Source organism: Microcebus murinus, chromosome 10 (genome assembly GCF_040939455.1).
Source record: "Microcebus murinus isolate Inina chromosome 10, M.murinus_Inina_mat1.0, whole genome shotgun sequence".
Classification (NCBI taxonomy): Eukaryota; Metazoa; Chordata; class Mammalia; order Primates; family Cheirogaleidae; genus Microcebus; species Microcebus murinus.
Genome location: NC_134113.1, coordinates 64,033,078 through 64,052,342, shown reverse-complemented (window position 1 = coordinate 64,052,342; position 19,265 = coordinate 64,033,078).

Genomic DNA, 19,265 nt, shown 5'->3' with positions numbered 1-19,265 from the left:
TAGGGTAAAGAACATAGTATTCATACAGAAGAATAAAGTTAATTGGCTCATGGAGAAGTTATTCCCCACAGCACTGTGCTCATAAGCACATGATTTTAACCTACTGACATCAGTGACTTATGATTCCGTATCACATATAGAACATCTTTGCACAAAACACCTTATAAAGGGAGATAGGACTATTGCTACAGGAGTGGAATGAAGTTGAAAAGTACTTTGATTTGAACTTCGGAAACAAAATCGTCTGTTTTCTCTAGCTCTTCTTGGGAAAATTATTGGGAAAAACACATTAACCACTTTGGTTCGGAGCTCACCGGCCACAAAACCTTGCCCACAGCCCGCACTCATAGTCTGCACGATAGTTTGTGCTGTGCATTGACGACGAATCCGTTTTGCTCTTGTGTGATGAGGAAAGCTTGAAAGCACTGAAAGCGTGTTTTACTTTACAGGCAGCTTTACTTGTAATGTAAATCAGAATAGGTAACATATACATATATGTTTTCATTATGTTATTTTTAAATGTTCACAATTTTATTTGGATAAGTGAAAAATTAGAGAAGTCAATTCAAAATTATAGTTTTATTTCATTCATATCATAAAGAAATAAGGCAAGTTTTTGAATATTACGATAAATTTTATTCTTTGGTATGATAAATTTCGAAGCATGGGGCTACACATAGGCCAACATTACATTGTTTACAATAGTATCTAGTACTACACCTTTTATTATTTTTTGAGCATACAATACATCTTCTTAATGGATTTTTCCTTTTTGTCTTATCACTATTGTAAGGTGCTGGAAAATGACTTTCTCTAAAACGCACGAGATTTTCTGATGCAGTACAAGGGCATCAGAAAATTGTATTGCCTCAATTCGGAGTACTGTTGTAGAAGTTTTGTTATTAATGCTAAAGTAGATGCTTGGCTGTGCGCCTTCATATCACAGCTGTGGGCTAAAGTCGAGGCTCAGCTGTGCGTGTTCATCTGTGTCTATCACTATAGTCAACGCTGGTACCGAAGTGGTTAAACATACAGGGCAGAGCAAATTTTCAACTCACTGCAGAGCTGAGCTTCTGCAGATTTTTATAGCTGTATAAGGGAAATCAGGAAATCTGCAAGGGATTCCTTCCAATCCCAGGACATCAGGCAGTTAATGCCCTCTTGAATCTGAAGAAGAGTGCTAAAATGTCAGCACCGAAGTAAAATAAACATTTGTTTTCTTCAACAAACACTCACCAAGTAACAGCTCTGTCTCAGTGACTATAGGTGATATTAGATTGAGTTTCAGACAGTTAAGTCTATGATTTGTTTCCTCAGAGTGCTTATATTTTAATGCATAAAACAGACAAATTATGGCAATATGGCATTTAAGTGCCATATTAAGGGTTATACAGCAAGGGCTATGAATACACAGCATAGAAAACCACTCACTACTTAAAGAAGTTGTCACAGAGATTAATTTGCCAATTAAATAGCCATTAAATTATTTAAGCCTTATTCTTGATCTTCCTTGCTATAGCATTCCTACTTGTTGATCATTCATTTCTATCTCTTAGCAATTTCAGCAGCTCTTAAAATCTTTATGGATATAGACCTCATAATGATCCAATCCTTGGCTTGTTCCCTACACTCTCCCAGATTCCCTGTGGTGTCTCAGACCACTGTCTCTGACTGCTTGCATATTTTCCTCCTCAGTCTATTCCTTAAATATAGGCACTCCCCAGACTTCTGTACTTGGATTTCTTTCTTTCTTTCTTTCTTTCTTTCTTTCTTTCTTTCTTTCTTTCTTTCTTGCTTTCTTGCTTTCTTGCTTTCTTGCTTTCTTGCTTTCTTGCTTTCTTGCTTTCTTGCTTTCTTGCTTTCTTGCTTTCTTTTTCTTTCTTTCTCTTTCTCTTTCTCTCTCTCTCTCTCTCTCTCTCTCTCTCTCTCTCTCTCTCTCTCTCCTCTCTCTCTCTCTCTTTCTTTCTTTTTTCATCTACTCACCTTGTTTCTCAGGCATTGGATTTCTTTTTGGTCTATATTTTTCCTTGATGATCCCTTGGATTTTTATGCCCTCTACTCTGCCAAATATTTCACTCTACATCTTTATTCAGATACCAGATGATCTTAAATCCAACTCAGGATATGATTTACAAGACTCTTTTGATGGCAACACAATGCCACTCAGTTACATAAAAGACACAATTTTTTTTGTTGTTGTTACAGCTCAAAAAGAGAGAAGCATTTGGGCTGGGCAACACAGGGTATTATACCTGGGGACAGGGTACCAGTAAGCTGGAGCTATAAGGGCAATTTCTGCATGGCAAGTAGGGTGGGGTTAGATATGTTTAGTAGAGTTCCTAAAGATTGGCTACTTTCTTGGGTTCAAGGCGTAACAGCTGTGCCTAGTTGTCTGGTAATTGTTATTGGGTCAATTAAGGCAGGCACATAGTAACCTGGAGTTGGAGAGTGATAAGAGAAGTGGTTGGCCGTAGACTTGAGAAGTCTAAGCTCCTCAAGAAGGGGAACTGACCAACCTCTAATCAAGACCTCAAAACTGAGTCAAGATAGCATTTCAAATAAAGCTATCTATAGGATAGTTGCATGCAGTCTTTTCTTTCCACTCTCACTACTACATTTCAAACAAAGGTTGTCTCGCTGAGATTTTTAAAAAACATTATTCTAACAAATGGCTCCATCTTCTCTACCACCAGTACTGCCCACATGCTATGAAAATCATAATATTAAAGTACAGGTGATACCACATAAACTTAAATCCAAATTACAAAGCTTAGTGTCTAAGGGCACTAGGATATACTCTAGTTAAACACCTTCCAATCTATGTCTTTCCCTTCTATCATCATTAGGGCTCTAGTTGCTGAAGATTCTCCCTTTTTTACTGTAAGATTCATGATTATTCCCTGTCTTTGGCATGGAATACCTCTCTGCAGCATACTGTCTTCTCATGTAACAAGATTCTCACTCTTCCTCTAAATCGCAGCAGAATTCTGGCCAGGTGCAGTGGCTACTGCCTATAATCATAGCACTCCGGGAGGCCAAGGCAGGAGATACCTTGAGCTCAGGAGTTCGAGACCAGCCTGAGCAAGAGTGAGACCCCATCTCTACTAAAAAATAGAAAAAAATTAGCTGAGTGTGGTGGCACACACCTGTAGACCCAGCTACTTGGGAGGATGAGGCAGGAGGCTCCTTAAGCTCAGGAGTTTGAGGTTGCTGTTAGCTAGGTTGATGCCATAGAACTCTAGCCTGAGCAATAGAGCAAAACTCTGTCTCAAAAAAAAAAAAATTAGAAAAACTATCCCAGCAGAATTCTCTTTGCTGAAAGCCTTCCTTAGATTCTCTCACTCAAAAGAAATCTTTTGATTTTGATTTTCCCTGGCAACTTATTTGAACTTATAATATAGCATTCACTTACTTATTGATTGATTCAATAAATATAAGCAATGAAGATGTATTAATAAAGAAAACAGATGAGTTATAACTTCATAGCTCAAACAATAGTCTTAAAACAAGTGCTAATGATATTTCTAAAATTATGTCTTGTCCATTTGTGTTGCTATGATCCTTCATACCTGAGGCTGAATAATTTATTTTTTAAAAAAAGATTTATTTGGCTCACAGTTTTGAAGGCTATACAAGAAGCATGGTGCCAACATCTGCATCTGATGAGGGCATCAAGCAGCTTCCACTCATAGCAGAAGGGTAAGAGGAGCTGGTGTGTGCATAGTTCCCATGGTTAGAGAGTGAGCAAGAAAGAAAGCAGGGAGATACCCAGCTCTTTTCAATAACCGGCTCTTAAGAGAACTAATAAAGCAAAAATGTACTCATCCTTCCTCAGGGAGGGCATTAATCTTTTCATGAGAGATCCATTGCCATAACCAAAACATCTTTCAGTAGACCCTACCTCCAATATTGGCGATCAAATTTCACCATGAGCTTTGGGGGAAAAATCATCCAAATTATAGCATGGTTTGGCATTAACTAGAAATTAATGGCCTGTGTTCTTGCCTTTGTACTTTGTTTTCTTTTTCACTATGTGATGTTACCCACTCTAAATCCTATTTACTGTATTTGTAGAGAGGGGCTAAGAATACATTTGTTAAATGAGGCTAACTTAAAAAGTTTTCCTAAGAAAAACAAATAGAATGCAAATACATTATATTCATCTCTGTCCCCACTGTAGAGATGCAATACATTTATCAGATTGGAAGAATAGTAAATAATTTAGATACTATAACAGGCTAAGGATAGGTTAATTTGACTATTTTTCATGTGTGTCTTTAAATATTTTAATATATCTCTAAAAAATTGCACACTCACAGCTTTACCAATCTGGATTGTGCTTTAGTGGCACCTGACTTTGACATTCAGATACTCATTAGTTTCCAAAACTATATCAATCACAGCATACTTAAAATGACAAGAAAAAACTTAAGGCAACCAATGGCATACAAGTTCAATGGCAAATAAAAGTACAGAAATTGTTATTCTCAGTCACTAATTCTACCTTCAGATACATCATGAGTTAATAGTGCACCTTCCACCTGCCAAACACTAGGAATGCATTGGTAAATGATTGCCCTTTCCTTAGGGAACTCACGTAAAATTTTGCATAAAACTAAAGAACCCCTTATCAGAATACATTCACAAATATTAACAGTTTTCATCCTGACAAACGATTTTCTTGGAGGAGGTGTTTAACCAACAAATACATTATTTATCCTGTGCCAGATATTGTTCTAGATATTTAGAATATAAAAGTAAGGGAAACACACAAATATCCCATGGAGGGGCTTATATTTTATTGAAATTATCCACAATATTCTATATAAGAAGAAAGAGGCTAAGGGAGATTTGATTATTTGCTAATATCCAAATGCCTAAGAAATGACAAAACCAAGACTAAAATGTATTTTTTTTTATTCAGAACCCCATGTTTTTCTACTGTTGTACAATTTTCTCTTTCTACAACTACCAAACCTTAGTGCAAAACAAAACAAAACAAAATATTTACTTAAACTTCCAAAACCACAGTACAACATAACATATAGCTCTTTAGTATAAAATGTAAGTTTTACTTATTGCAGCAATTGTGATAGGGACAATTTTAAGGATGAGATAGAATATCACAAAGTTTCTAAGAAGCAGAGCCATACTTAAGTCATATTGAGATGAGAGGTGGCCAACCTATTCATATTTGAAAATTTAGTATGTGGAAGACAAATCTAGGCACTGTGAGGGCATAATTCATTGAATAGAAACTTTATGTGAAAACAGTCTATACATGGTAGTCAATATATTTATTTGGTGAAACTGGTGGAAATATTGTGAAAAGTTACAAGATATCTCAATAAAAGACATTTTAATGCAGGAGATATACATTATGAAAATAATATGATAAACAAGTAGCACAATATAATTTCATAGTAGGGAGAGATCACTAAAGGCCTAATAGGATGCTAATGAGAAATAAATTTCAGGCTGAAGTTTAACTAGAATATAAGCAGATCAAGTTCTTCTAGCCGAAGGACAAGTTAGAAAGGATATAAAAGAAAGCTGAGGTTGAAAGATTCTGAACACATATTTGAAGATATATCTGGAAGTTGTAGGTTCCAACCAGATTATAAAGAGGCTTCATTTTAGAGAGGTTTTCAAAGTACATAGATAAGGATAAGACAAGAATGAAAAATATTTCTGGGGCCAGCCACAGTGGCTCACGCTTGTAATCCTAGCACTATTGGGAGGCTGAGGTAGGAGGATTGCTTGAGGCTAGGAGTTCAAGATCAGCCTGAGCAACAAGGAAACTCCATCCCTACAAAAAATAGAAAAAAATAAGTCAGGTGTGGTAGTGTGTGCCTGTAGTTCCAGTTACTTGGGCGGCTGAGGTAGGAAGATCACTTGAGCCTAGGAGTTTGAGGTTGCAGTGAGTTATGATGATGCCACTACATTCCAGCCTGGGTGGCAGAGTGAGACTTTGTCTCAAAAAAAAAAAAAAATTCTGGAAATACTTGACAGCAATCTGGTATCTGATGGGAAGGCTGAAAACCACAAGGGAGTAAGTTGGCTTTCAGAGTGAGAAATCACTCCACTCTTCTGCCCCTAAAATTTAGACTTTTAATGATCAGAAGACTAGTGTGCAATATTAAAAAACAGGAGAGTTGAGAATATTATTCTTAGTCCCTTTTGAAGAAAAGGGTTTGTGTGAAGATAAATGGCTTTGTTAAGTTCTCAGAGCTCTTAAGTGGCAAAGATCAAATTCAAAGCCAAGTCGTTATGACTTTAAATACTATGCTCATTCCAACACTTCATGATGCCTCTCCTCATCTCATAGTTTTAAGTGTAACATAGCAGCAATAATTTATAGTAGAGTTCACTATAAATAAAGAAATCTACATCAGATGAAATTTCAAGCAACTCAGAGAAATCCCAATAAAAGCATCTTTCATTTGCCAAGTACATTATAAGAAAGCAGAGGCAATATTGCCATGTAATGAGCTATAGTAGTTCTCTGTTGGAGTCACCACATTATTTTTAGTTCTACTATTTAGAGCCACAGAGTGTAAATCTAATCTCTCTTCAATATGACAGGCCTTCAAATTTTGGAGGTAAGTAACATATTGCTGGCAATCCTCTTTTCTTGATTGTAACTGTCCCCTGTTCCTTTAATTGCTTTTCATTTTTATCACCCTTTTTGTTTTTTTCTGGATGCATTAAAGGCAATCAATATCCTTCCATGTGTGGTGCATAGGACTGAATCTAATATTACAGTTATGGTCAGACTTGAGAAAAATAGAACAAATCTATGTAGGCCTCATTTTAGATACCATATATCCATTAGAAAAGTGTAAATTTATATTTGCCATATAGCAGCCATGTCACTGTATGGATTTACAATGCATTAAATTTATCCAAAACTCCAAGCCTGTTTCATATTAATACTGTTCAGTGGTTTTAAAAAGACATATCAGATGTCCAAAATAATTCACAAACTCTATAGTAAGACTACAAAGGATGACAGTGTTTGTGATATACACATTTTTAAAACAGTGTATTTTTTATAGTTGCTATTATATTTTTACCCTAGGATTTTAATTATGATTTTCTCAAATTTCAAATTTTTTAAAACTCACATGCAACTTTGCATTATCATTAATATGAATTCACAATTTATAACCTATCTGTTCTAAAGAATCCATTAAAGTTTATGGCATGAACAGAGACTAAATATAGAGAAAGTGACTAAATAGCACATATTGATTCAATGGATAAATTTATATTACAGAATAAATTATTCATTTCATGCTTTCTGGCAAAATCATATCCTGCTATCATATTTGTTCAAATCCACTATTAAAATCAAGCTTACCACATAATATATTCATTCTATTCATTCTGGCATCCAACTCTGCTCAAGTCTTTCTCAATTTTGTACATATTTCACTGTCAAAATATTTTAGTAATAACACTTTAACAATAAAGAAATGGAAAAATGTCAAGTCAAGTTTTGTTAGCATCAGAATTTCAGATCAAAATACATAGATTTTATTTGCCCACTATCAATCACATTATTTGTGATTTAATATATAGAGAGCAAGATAAAAGAGAGTAAGAAAGTGAGAGAGAAAGAGAGAGAGATTAAGTGTCCTGTGATTAAATTCCTAGATAATGCATAATTCTTTATTTGAAACACTAGATGTTCTCAAAGTCTGGAAATTCAATTAAGTATTGTCCTTGTTATATTTCCTTTTGATTTTAACACTGCTATCCAACATCTTTTGCCTTCTGAGTATTTCTCAAAGAAATATCCTCAGCTCTGTTCTTTTGTGCTTTGGTTTCGTTTTAATAAAAATTCTATTCTCATCATTCAAATCATGTGATTGGCTGTCAAGTCCATATCAACCATTATGAACCCTCCCTTGAATTCTGTTCACCCACTTCCTACTGCCTTAAGAACCATTCCACTCTTTAATTATCCATCAAACATATTGTTCAGTTTGTTTTCCTTTCATTTCTTTTCAATTTGCTTATTTTAGCATTTCAAGCTGTGCAATTGTCCTTAAATGAAATTTTTCTTATAAATACTTTAAGGTTGTTCCATTATTTTCAGTTTTAGGAAAATGATATTTTGACTTTTATTTGTAGCTTTTGAGTATGCATCATAGTGATTCATAGTTCATGGAGTTTATATTTTATTATAATTTTCATGATTACTATTATTTTCTGTGAGGTTGGTTAATATTACTTTATTTGTGAGGGTCTAATTTTCCCTGAGTTGAGGACGTATTTCAATAAACAGCTGTGTATTTGTTAATATCAGGATCCTAAGATTTTCCAGTTCCAGGATCAACTTTCATAATTTTTCAGCCTGAGATTTTCCTACACAAAAATAATGCCTTAGGATTCTTCTTCCATGCAGCACGCCAGCTTGGAGATTCAATTTCTCTTCAGTGACTTTTTTTAACCTCCCACAGATAGGGCACTACACACGCTTTATTTCAGAACTCCTGAGGTCAGAGACAATTTTTTAGGTTGCTTTCTAAAGATGGTACAACCATTTGATGCCTCTAGCTTCATAGAGAAGATCAGTTCAAGCTCTCTGTATAACCCATAACTTGAGGAAGTACCTTGTTCATAAAAGACATACATATTTTGATATGAAAGTACTTAAAACTGTAGAACCAATTCTAGTTTATCCACTCTAGTTTTTAGGTGGCCTCTTGTTTCTCACACCTCTTGTTTTCCTTTTCTTTTCTTTGAATTTTATTTGCTTATTCTTTATATTATGTTTGATCAAGTGACCGCGGTACATGTCACTAGTGTGAAGGTGATTCTTCCATCCATTGTGAGTTAGAGCTTCTTAACAGATCTGTCAAACTTACTTTCTGCCTTCCAATACAACATACTTTCTGATGCCAAATGCCTACTCTTAATACCATTTTCTTATCAATTCTAAGGTTCAAAAAATCTTCAATTATTTCTCATTGCCTTAGAACACAATTTAAACTCCTTAACTTGGCAAGCAAGTCCTAATAGCTGTACTAAGTTTAGCTTTTAAATACTCTATCAGATGAATCTCTTCAGATCATATTATAGCAAACTGAACATGTGCCAACAGGATACGTGTTCCAGACTTTTCTGCCTTTGTTAATAAAAATAATAGATAATGTGCATTAAGCTAAACTTACACTGTCAGGTTACATGCTGTGTGTGATGTATAGTGTATCAAAGTTTAAATTTTCCCTCTGAAGTTTTGATAATTGAGTCTGCTGAAATAAACTGACAGTAGAGAGATGGGAAAAAACATTTTAATTCCATGCATGTAAATGGGAGCTCACAGCAGAATATGAAACTCAAAGGAGTGGCTGATGGTTGAAGTTTTCATAACATAAAGAAATAGGAGTTTGAGGCTTTGGGGGGAAGTAGTGAGAAGTTGTGAGTAAGAAACAGAAGAAAAGGCATGGTGGACAAATGTTGTCTTATTAAGCAGATAAAGTCTTGCAGGAAATAAAAGCTGTTCCCAAGCAGGGCCCAGAAGAAGAAATGATAGCCTGTCTGGGTGTGGTGATGACTTTTAATCTCCTATCCAGTGATTAATCTTCTCTGGTTGTTTAATGAAATTGCTAAGGAGGGAGTTTTAAGACAATTGCACTCCTTTTAGAGGAACTTCCCTAAGTCAGATGAGGAAATAGCAAAGAGACCTCCTCCCTGCACTTGGGGTGGCAAGCATGGTAGAAACAAGGTAAAGTCAGAGAGACCTTGATTCTCCAGCAGCTTCTAAGAATTTCCAATTTCTTTTAATTCAAAGTTCTCAGCATGCCAAAGCACCATACTTTGGGGTATTGTTTGCTGAGCCCCAACATTTAGTATATTTAAAAATTTTTCTTATAATATAGACAATTATGTAGATGAGAAAATCCATGCTTGGAGAGATTAAATTTGACCATGATTACACAGATTCAGTAGAATTCAGATATTTCTTAGTCCAGATTTCCACCCTTTTACAGGGTAAGCTAAGCTGATAACTATTAAGTAGATAGTTGATTTATGTTTAGTTTTCATAAAATTAACAGTTGAAAAAGTAGATTCACATACCTTAGGTTTTCCAAACATGCTTAGATTTTTTTTCAGTCACTGAACTAAATATAAATTTTTTTAATTAAAATTAAATAAAATTAAAAATTCAGTTTCTCTATCACACTAGCCACCATTTCAAATCTCAAAAGCCCATGGATCTAGTGACTACACTATTGGACAATATAGTTCTGAAATTGACTGACAATAGGAGTTGTGCTGTATATAACACACTTGAATACTCAATTATCCCTAAATATAAAGCCCCTTTGCTTAATCTAGAAGTTGACCAGAACTTAGAAGTTGGTCACAATTTGATTTAAAGTTGCTCTAGAAATTTAGCTTTATTCTGGTTAGCCATTCAGCCATGTGCCCAGCTAATGGCAAACATGTCAATTACTAAATAAAAACAGAGAATAGACAGTAAAGGACAGTTAGCAACTACTGCCATAGTGTACCCCTTGAGCCACCCAAGTCAATGTATACTACCTCCCAAGCAGAATTATGACCTGTTACTGCATTTAGCTCAAAGCTGAGGTCTCAGCAATGTACAGTCCTTTCAAAAGATTCGATGGCTGCTGATAGTCCATCTACCTACAAGTCAAACCTTTGCAAAGCAACTTATTTTCTTTCTTCACAGCCAGTATAGAGTGATGCAATAGGAATAGGATAACTGCATCAAAAAACTACCATTCTGAAGAGATAAATGGGATATATGATGCAATGAAGCAATCATTTGTTTATTGTAATTACTCAACCCTAAAGACTATTCTATAGGATTCCAAGCCCCTTACAATGGAGTAAATTTCTAACATAGTCCATCTGCCAACTGTAGGAGTCAAGGGAAAATTTCCCCTTTACACTGCGAAGGTTCACTGAAAAATCAACTCACAAAAGCCAGATTAATAAGAGAAAAGGCATACAAACTTATTAACATGTACATGGGGGAAAATCAGAGCGATTACTCCAATACTTCAATAAGGTACAGAAGTTTATATACCATCCTAAGGTTACAGAAAGGATGGGAGCTCAGAGCATTGCCGAAAACACATGACAGTGGTAAATCAGGTTATGGTGGCAAGGCAGGTTATCAGAGGGAGAAAAGAGATTTGGCTAGCAAATGTGGTCTTGTTACATAGATGAAACCTCAGAGGTAGCAGCTCTCAGAGAGAGTAGATGGTAAATGTTTCTTTCAGACCTTTAAGTGTCAGACTCTTAGTTAATCTTCCCTAGACTTTGAACAAGGGAAAGTTCAGCTGCATCAGTACAAATTCTCTACCAATGCAAATCTCTCCCACAAAGGACAGTTTTTCAAGACTACTTCTGTTTTCTGGCTCACTGAACAGCCTTCTCAAAATATGTCAAAGAAATATATTTTAGGGGAAAATAGTTTGATTTCTTTACAATCCTTGGTTTTGGTTTGTTGGAGAAACTCCCTAGCCCAATATTCTTCTCTGTGGCCCCTGGCTTATCTCTCTCTGTGGTTCTTTTTCTATTTCGTGGGCCCCATCTGAAGTGGTCATTGGAAGCTATGCCCTTGTAGTTTTAGAACTATTAAATATATTTACAGGTGCAGGTTTGAATCTCAGTATTAGAACTTAGGATTTGAAAAACTAAGTTGACAGAGCTGGCTTGTCATTTATTTGGAAATATTATACCCTCAAAATTTAGATGGTTTCAGTTTTGCTTGTTTTCAGTCAGTTTCCTTCCAAAACAACCACAGAAGAGATTATTACCTCATCTGGACATAAACTCTATCTCTGGAAAATTTTATTATTTTATTTTCTGGTTCCTCTATTATGAGTAATCCATCTCAGGGAGCACATTTTAAGTTGTGGGAGGTAAAGGTTAGTCATAATACACTCAGATGAGAAGTCAGCAATTTGAACCACATCTTTTATTCTGGGTTACTTCTCTGTGGTTCCCCCAGATAACTGAGAAGTATTTGTAAGTATTGACTCCTTCTAAGATTGTTTCTGCAAAGCTATTGCTCATATCTGCCTTGATTTGGGGGAACAGAAGTAGATGCATCTTTTAATGCTGGAAGATAATATATATTACCTGAGGTTCTTGTTTGTTTGTTTGTTGTTTTTGTTGTTGTTTTTTGAGACACATTCTTGCTCTGTCTTCCTGGGTAGAGTGCAGTGGCATCATCATAGTTCACTGCAACTGCCTACTCCTGGGCTCAAGTGATTCTCTTGCCTTAACCTCCTCAGTAGCTGGAACTACAGGCATGCACAATGACACCTGGCTAATTTTGTCTACTTTCTAGCAGAGATGGGGTCTCACTTTTGCTCAGGCTGGTCTCAAATTCCTGAGCTCAATCAATCTTCCCACCTTGGCCTCCAAGAGTGCTAGGATTATAGGTGTAGGCCACTGCAGCTGGCCTTAACTGAGTATTATTAAACTTTTATTATAGTCTGAAATCAGAGATAGCATACCTTAACAAACTATATTCCCTTTCATTTCCATTTTCCGAAAATGGCAAGAAAGAGCTAATATATAAAAATGTTTGGGGTTATTCCAACTATATCCATGGGTGTTATAGACATACTGAGCACACAGTGTCAACAAATGTTTTGCCATGCCATTAGCAAGAGCAATCAGCTTTCCACTGTGCAATCTCAATGCCCTGTTGCTAGAACTTGACTGCTGAGCCAATCCAACATAGCTAAGGTTTTATAGGGAGGTTTTACACCTCACTTTTTAGAACTAAATTCTGTATTACTTAATCTTTAAGTTTGTATTATATATTAGCCCAGGCTGGCATAACAGAATATCAGAAGCAAGATAGCCTAAACAGCATAAATTTATTTTCTCACATTTATGGAGACTGGAAATCCAAGATCAGGTACCAGGTTTGCTTTCTGGTGAGGCCTCTCTTCCTGGCTTGCATATCGCTCTCTTCTTGCTGTGTCGGTACCTGGCCTTTCTTCTGGGAACTCTCAGAGACAGAGAAATCCCTGGTGTCTCCTCCTCTTATTATAAGAACACACTTTTATTGGATTAGAGCCCCACCATTCTGACCTCACTTAACCTTTATTACCTGATGATAGGCCCTATCTCCAAATACTGTCAAATATAAGGTTAGGTATTCAACATATAAATTTGGGGAGAGGCACAATTCAGTCCATAACAAATTATAACAGGCAACCAAAATAATATGGCTAAAATAGATAAACCCCTGGCATAGAAATAGATATTTCCCTAGCATAATATGTGCCTATGAAATAATTATTGATCCAAGTTCCTTCTCCTTATTCCTCCATTAGCTATAAGATCTATTCATTGGGTTGTAGATACTGCAAGAGGCTACCTGTATTTCACCTGGCATGAAGAAAAGAAGGCAGCACCAGAACAATATTTCCCTTTAAGTATTTCATACGTTAATTTTGCTTGTGTTCCACTTAACATTGGAAGAAACATTTTCCTCTAAACATAATCTAGTATGAAAGTTTAGAGCACAGAATCAAAAATGTGTAAAAGAAAAATCATTCATTTCTTCCTGGTTAAATGGTATAAACTGAAGCAGCTCTAAACTTTCTGTTATGAATATGATGATACAGAATGATAGGAACATCATAAAGATTTTCATAAACTGTGTGAACAAAAAATAATGAACTAATATTTAAATTGAACTTCTACCAGCTCTATCATCAGTTAGAAAAAAGGGTGATTAAGATACCAGGACAAGGTAGCAGGTGCTCCAGCTTCTACTGGGAACCACATCCTTAGAGTGAATGTCAAGACTGCTCTGGCTGAGACTCAGTCACTGCTAGGCTGGAGCCCAGTAAGAGGACTAAGGAGAAAAATAGAGCAAGAAGGCAGAAGTGATGTGTGTTCCTGTGCATATATGTCATTTACTATTTCTGCTTTCCAGCCTCAAAATGTCATTGCTGTCTTTGTCATTTCTATTCTGTTTGTCCTTGACATTTTATGCCTTTTTAAATCTCTTTATTTACATTTTAGTAGAGTTTCAGGAAAGAGTGGAAGTAAACATGTGTTCAATTCTACATAGCATAATCAATTTTTAATTCACTCAGAACAAACTTATTTAGATAAAAAAAAATAAAGATGCCAATCACTAGGAGCTGGATATTACATGACCAGCTGCCAACTTTTGCAATGGCCATTAGTTTCCAACCCTTTATTTTCACATTAAAAGAGAAAAAACAGGTATGCACAAAAATAAACACAAACAGGGAATACAAACAATTATATAACTTGTTCAAAAAAATAAATGTAGAATCCAATGTATGTAAAGGAAGTCATGTAGGATCTGCCCTGATTTCTTCTCGCAAACACTAGAGACAAAATGATTTACAGCAGCAATTAGGAATGTGCATCTTGAATAAACAACAACAACAAAAAATAATAATTAAGGAAACCAATGGAATCATGTTAAAAATCTATTTGCTTAAGCTAGCAATCACTATATGAGAAAATAAATAATAGGAATGGAAGGGCATGAAAGTAAATGTGAGTTATGTGACTTCTTACAAACTTTTGATACACATTAAGAAACAGAAAATCTGTTTTTGAAAGAATACAAAAAATATGTCAGTGATTGAAATGAGCTTTATTGGATTTCAACCTTAAAATAGCCATATGCTTTATTCTGTGTGATCATTTTCTATAAGGCTTTAAAAAATGGAACAAAAGAGTTATAGCTGGAATGTTAGATTCCCTATAAACAAAGAAAATGTTGTTTTTAGAGAAAAGGATTGATATGAGCAGTTAGGTCTTCCAAATCAAAACTGGTGAAGTTAAACAAATCGGTGCTGTTTACAATACAGAAAACATGTATTTTGGCATACCCTTCCTGTAGATCAGTTGACAGTCAACCAGATTATCCGCTTGACCTTAACCAGAGCCCCGACAGAATCAGCAGAAACTTTGTTCCGCAAAGGAAGCTGCAAGCCAAATAAAAGTCAGATTCCAAATCCATTTGCTCAGCACAGATACAATTTATGTTTTTCCTTTTGCTTAGCAAGCAGTTGTGCTACGAATTTTATCTTGAGAGTTTGGTGGTAATGAAACATTGCTGTAATTTAGGATGAGCCAAGCATGTATAAAAACGAGAGAGCAGAAATCTGTCTTTCTTGGCCCACTGAGGCATTTTTAAAAAATCTAGTTAAAATACATATTCTCTGAGCTTCTTTGAGCTCTCTGGCATAATTTATCATTTAAAAAATCAATAGAAAAGATTTTATTTTCAATTAGAGAACATTTATCTGTGAAGGAAGTAGTCATTATTGATTGCTCTAGTACATTCTGATAGATTTTACAATATAAATATACAACTTTATTTATGTAAAAATACATTAAATAAATTGTCAGCTAATATCCCTACACACATATGTGCAAACATGGAGTTTTAGATCATCATACCAGGCTTATAGTAGATGCTCAATAAATGCTCTGTTGCTTTTATTGTTCAAGCTTTCTTCCAGTTGTGTTTTTTTTTGTACAAAATATTTGACAAGGAAATATGAACATCAATATTTCTATATTTTATGGAATATAGAGAATATTGCCTGAATGAAAATAACATCACCAAGAACAAATTTTATCCTATTTCTTGCAGTTCATCTATCAATATAATTATTTTTCAAATATGGGAAAACAGTAGTCAGTAATATAAGACTATAAAAATCTCCTAAAGGAAATTGTATGAAGGAAATCTGAGTTGTTTTATTTGTTTCATCTGATTATTTTACATAGATAATTCTCATGACACTAATAATAACTTTAATCAAAAGTATTACCATGAAGAAAATTGTAATAGGGAAAATGGCCTGAAAAAGGATAAAAATGTTTTCTGTCTCTTCAAAAACCTCCTTACCCTTTTTGAGAACTAAAACCTGTATCCCTGCTTCAATGTGGTAGTCAGGAGGGGGAGGGGCGGGCCCTTTGTTCTTTGTGCCACAGAAGATGGCTCAAGGAAATTTTTTTTTTATTTCATCATATTATGGAGGTACAAATGTTGTTGAGGTTACATATATTGCCCCTGCCACCCCCCATTCCCCCAACCCCCCACCCACCAAGTCAGAGCTTCTATCGTCCATCCGCCAGGTGGTGCGCATCGCACCCATTATGCAAGTATATACCCATCCCCTCCTCCCTCTCCCACCTGCCCAACAGCCGATAAATTCTTTTTGGCATTTTGGTTACATTTTATATCTTTGCCTCTCCCTAGGAAGGGTTAGAGGTATGCCCTTCCCCTCCACAATGCTCACCGCATCCATAAGATGTGGGTCTACCCCCCCCAACACCCCAAATCCCTGTGAACACTATCACCATTTGTGCATCATAGTTTTAATCAGTCAGTATCAATTTGATGGTGAGTACATGTGGAGCCTATTTTCCAGATCTTGGGTCGCCTCACTTTGGATAACGGGCTTAAGCTCAATTCAGGATAGCATAAGTGGTGCCTTGCTGTCGTTTCTTAGAATTTAGTAATATTCCATTGTGAACATATACCAAATTTTGATTATCCACTCATGAATTGATGGGCACTGGGTTGTTTCCACGTCCTTGCAATAGTGAATTGTGCTGCCATAAACATTCGGGTACAGATGTCTTTATAATAGAATGTCTTATCCGGCTGAGGTCATGAGATTGTCTTAGCTGAAAATGAGATGAATCAGAACCTTTAAAAACTCTGTCTTTTTGCTCAGAAGCAGGACATTCCTACTTTGAGATGGGAGTCTGCCAGCCTCCTCATTTGCAGGCAAATTGATAAACGCTTCTTTCCTCCTCCTCAAACGGTTTTTTCTTATTCTTCTGATGTGGCCTCAGGGATGAATGCTAAACTTTCAGCAACAAAATTAGTCATATTTTTACCCCAATATATGGCATTTTGACATGTTGAACTGACTGAAGAAGCCTCAAGATCTCTCTGACCTTCAACCACAATCAGCAGGGGCTTTCCCCAAATCTTTGGAGTTTATCTGTCTGAAATCCAGACTCAGCTAGGAGAACAACTGTTCCTTTCTTCCCCTCCCTGTAAAACCAGGACCACACCTGAATAGACTCTTTAAGACAATAATGTTCTGGTTTTCAGACTCACTGAAATTCTAAAGGGAAATATTAACCAGTTAATCTTCTTTCTCTGTCCATTCATCTTCCCTAGTAATCCTTTATTGCCCCTGAACAGAATTTCTCTTTTCCCCCTCACCAATCTGATCTGATCTTTTTATCAGAAAGGCATATAAACTTCAGAACCAAGTTAGGGAGTTAAATCCTCATTTTCTGGGGGTTCCCAGGTACACATGTTAAATAAACTTGATAATTTTTCTCATATCAATCTGCTTTATTGTGATTTGATTTCTCAGCAAAACTTCTGAGGGCAAAGGGGAAGTTTTCTCTTTTCTCCACCAACCTTTTACCTAGAAAATATGTGAAAGCCATTATTAACAACATGTTTCATCAGCATTCTCCTAAATACTTTGTATTTTTACCATTGACATAAATCTCTTTATATAAGAAAGACAAAATAATAAAGACAAACTTGTAAGGGAAATGCGTATAATAAATTCTGAAAAGCAAACAGTAGATGATAAAATTATAGGATTTAGTTTTTCAAGGGCAGCTTTCATAGAAAGATTTCAGAACGTATTCACAAAGCTCTGTAAGCTTCTCAAGCTTTTAGAGGTTCTGAGGCAGTGTTTTCAGCAAAATGCTCATTCAGAGAGAATTAATGGCACTGGTCATTATATAGTATCCTATCCTGTGGAGAAGACTCTGGAATAGCTCACTGTAGAATCTCTCAAAATATGATGAAATACTTTAAATCCCACTAAGTCAAGAATCACACAGGCCCTTCCCTGTTATGTACACAGAATGACGAAAAAATATATGTAATAGTTCTGCTAGGAGTGAGAATGTGGGCAAGTGGACACACTTATGCCAGTGGTTAGAATGTAAATCCATAAAGGGTTTTGTTACTGAAAGTTTGGAACTTGTCTCCAAGGCCGGTCAGAAGAGTAAGGACAAGTGGTTTAAGGAGATGAAAAGAAGAGTTTATTAATTTGCTGGCAAATGAGGTTGGCAGACTCCCATCTCAAAGGACCAATGTCCTGCCTCTAAGCAGAAGTACAGAACTTTTGAAGGTTCTGATTACCCCCATAATCCCATCTACAGCTAAAACAATCTCATGAACTCCACTTGGATAATTTCCTTGAGCCATTGCCTGTGGCACCAAGAACAAAGCACACTCCCCCGTCCCTCCTGACCACTGGCTTGAGGGAGGGATATAGGTTTTAGTTCTCAAAGGGGTAAGGAAATTTTGAAGAGACAGAAAGCATCTTTACCTCCTTTTTTTTTTTCCCCAGGCCATTTTCTCTGTGATGGTGTGAAAAGCACTTTTGTGAAACCTAACAGATTTTAAAACTTTGTGCATTTGAAAGGAAAATTCTACATCTATAAATCTAAACCTCAGAACTGTTACCACCCAGCCAGGTTCATTACTCACTGCCCAAGAGAAAGCCAATGCACAGAAACAGCAGGTGTTACAGCAGAGAAAGTGTTTAATTCTGTATAGCACTAAGCAGGGAGATGGGAGGACTTTCTCAAATCTGCCTCCCTGAGAATTTGGTTAAGGATAGTTTGGTGGGCAAAGGATTAGGCAGCTGGGTTTACTAATCGGCCAGGTTCAGGGAAAAATTATAGGAGTGTAGAAATTTTTTTGTGTTGCTTCATTTCTGGGGTTACAATTCCAATTGAGTCAGTTTCTTGGAATAAGCTGCTGGTCTAGGTGGGTCAGCTAATCCACTGGAATGTGGGACCTGAAGATATCTCAGAAACTATCCCTGGGTTATGAAAAGGTGATATTTCCTGTGGAGAAAGCTAAGAATATTTATGATCACCAGCTAGGTGACTCCTGAGTAGCAATCATAGGAAAGCAAACTAGGGAACAGCTATGCCTGTACCTGTGCAAAGTTTAGGTCTTTACCACAGTTCTTGCCTTGTACCTCTTTATTAATTTGTAAAAGGATGGTTTCAGAACTACTTATACAAGATCACAAAGGTTCTAAAAACTGTTCATTTCAGATTTGTTTGTGATTGCTAAATATTACAAATGATCAAACTGTGATCAAGAGATGAAAAATTACATAATCATATAGTTAACATAACATCCATGCTGGATCTATTAAAAAGATGAGGTGGGTGCATAAGTACTAATATGGGAATGT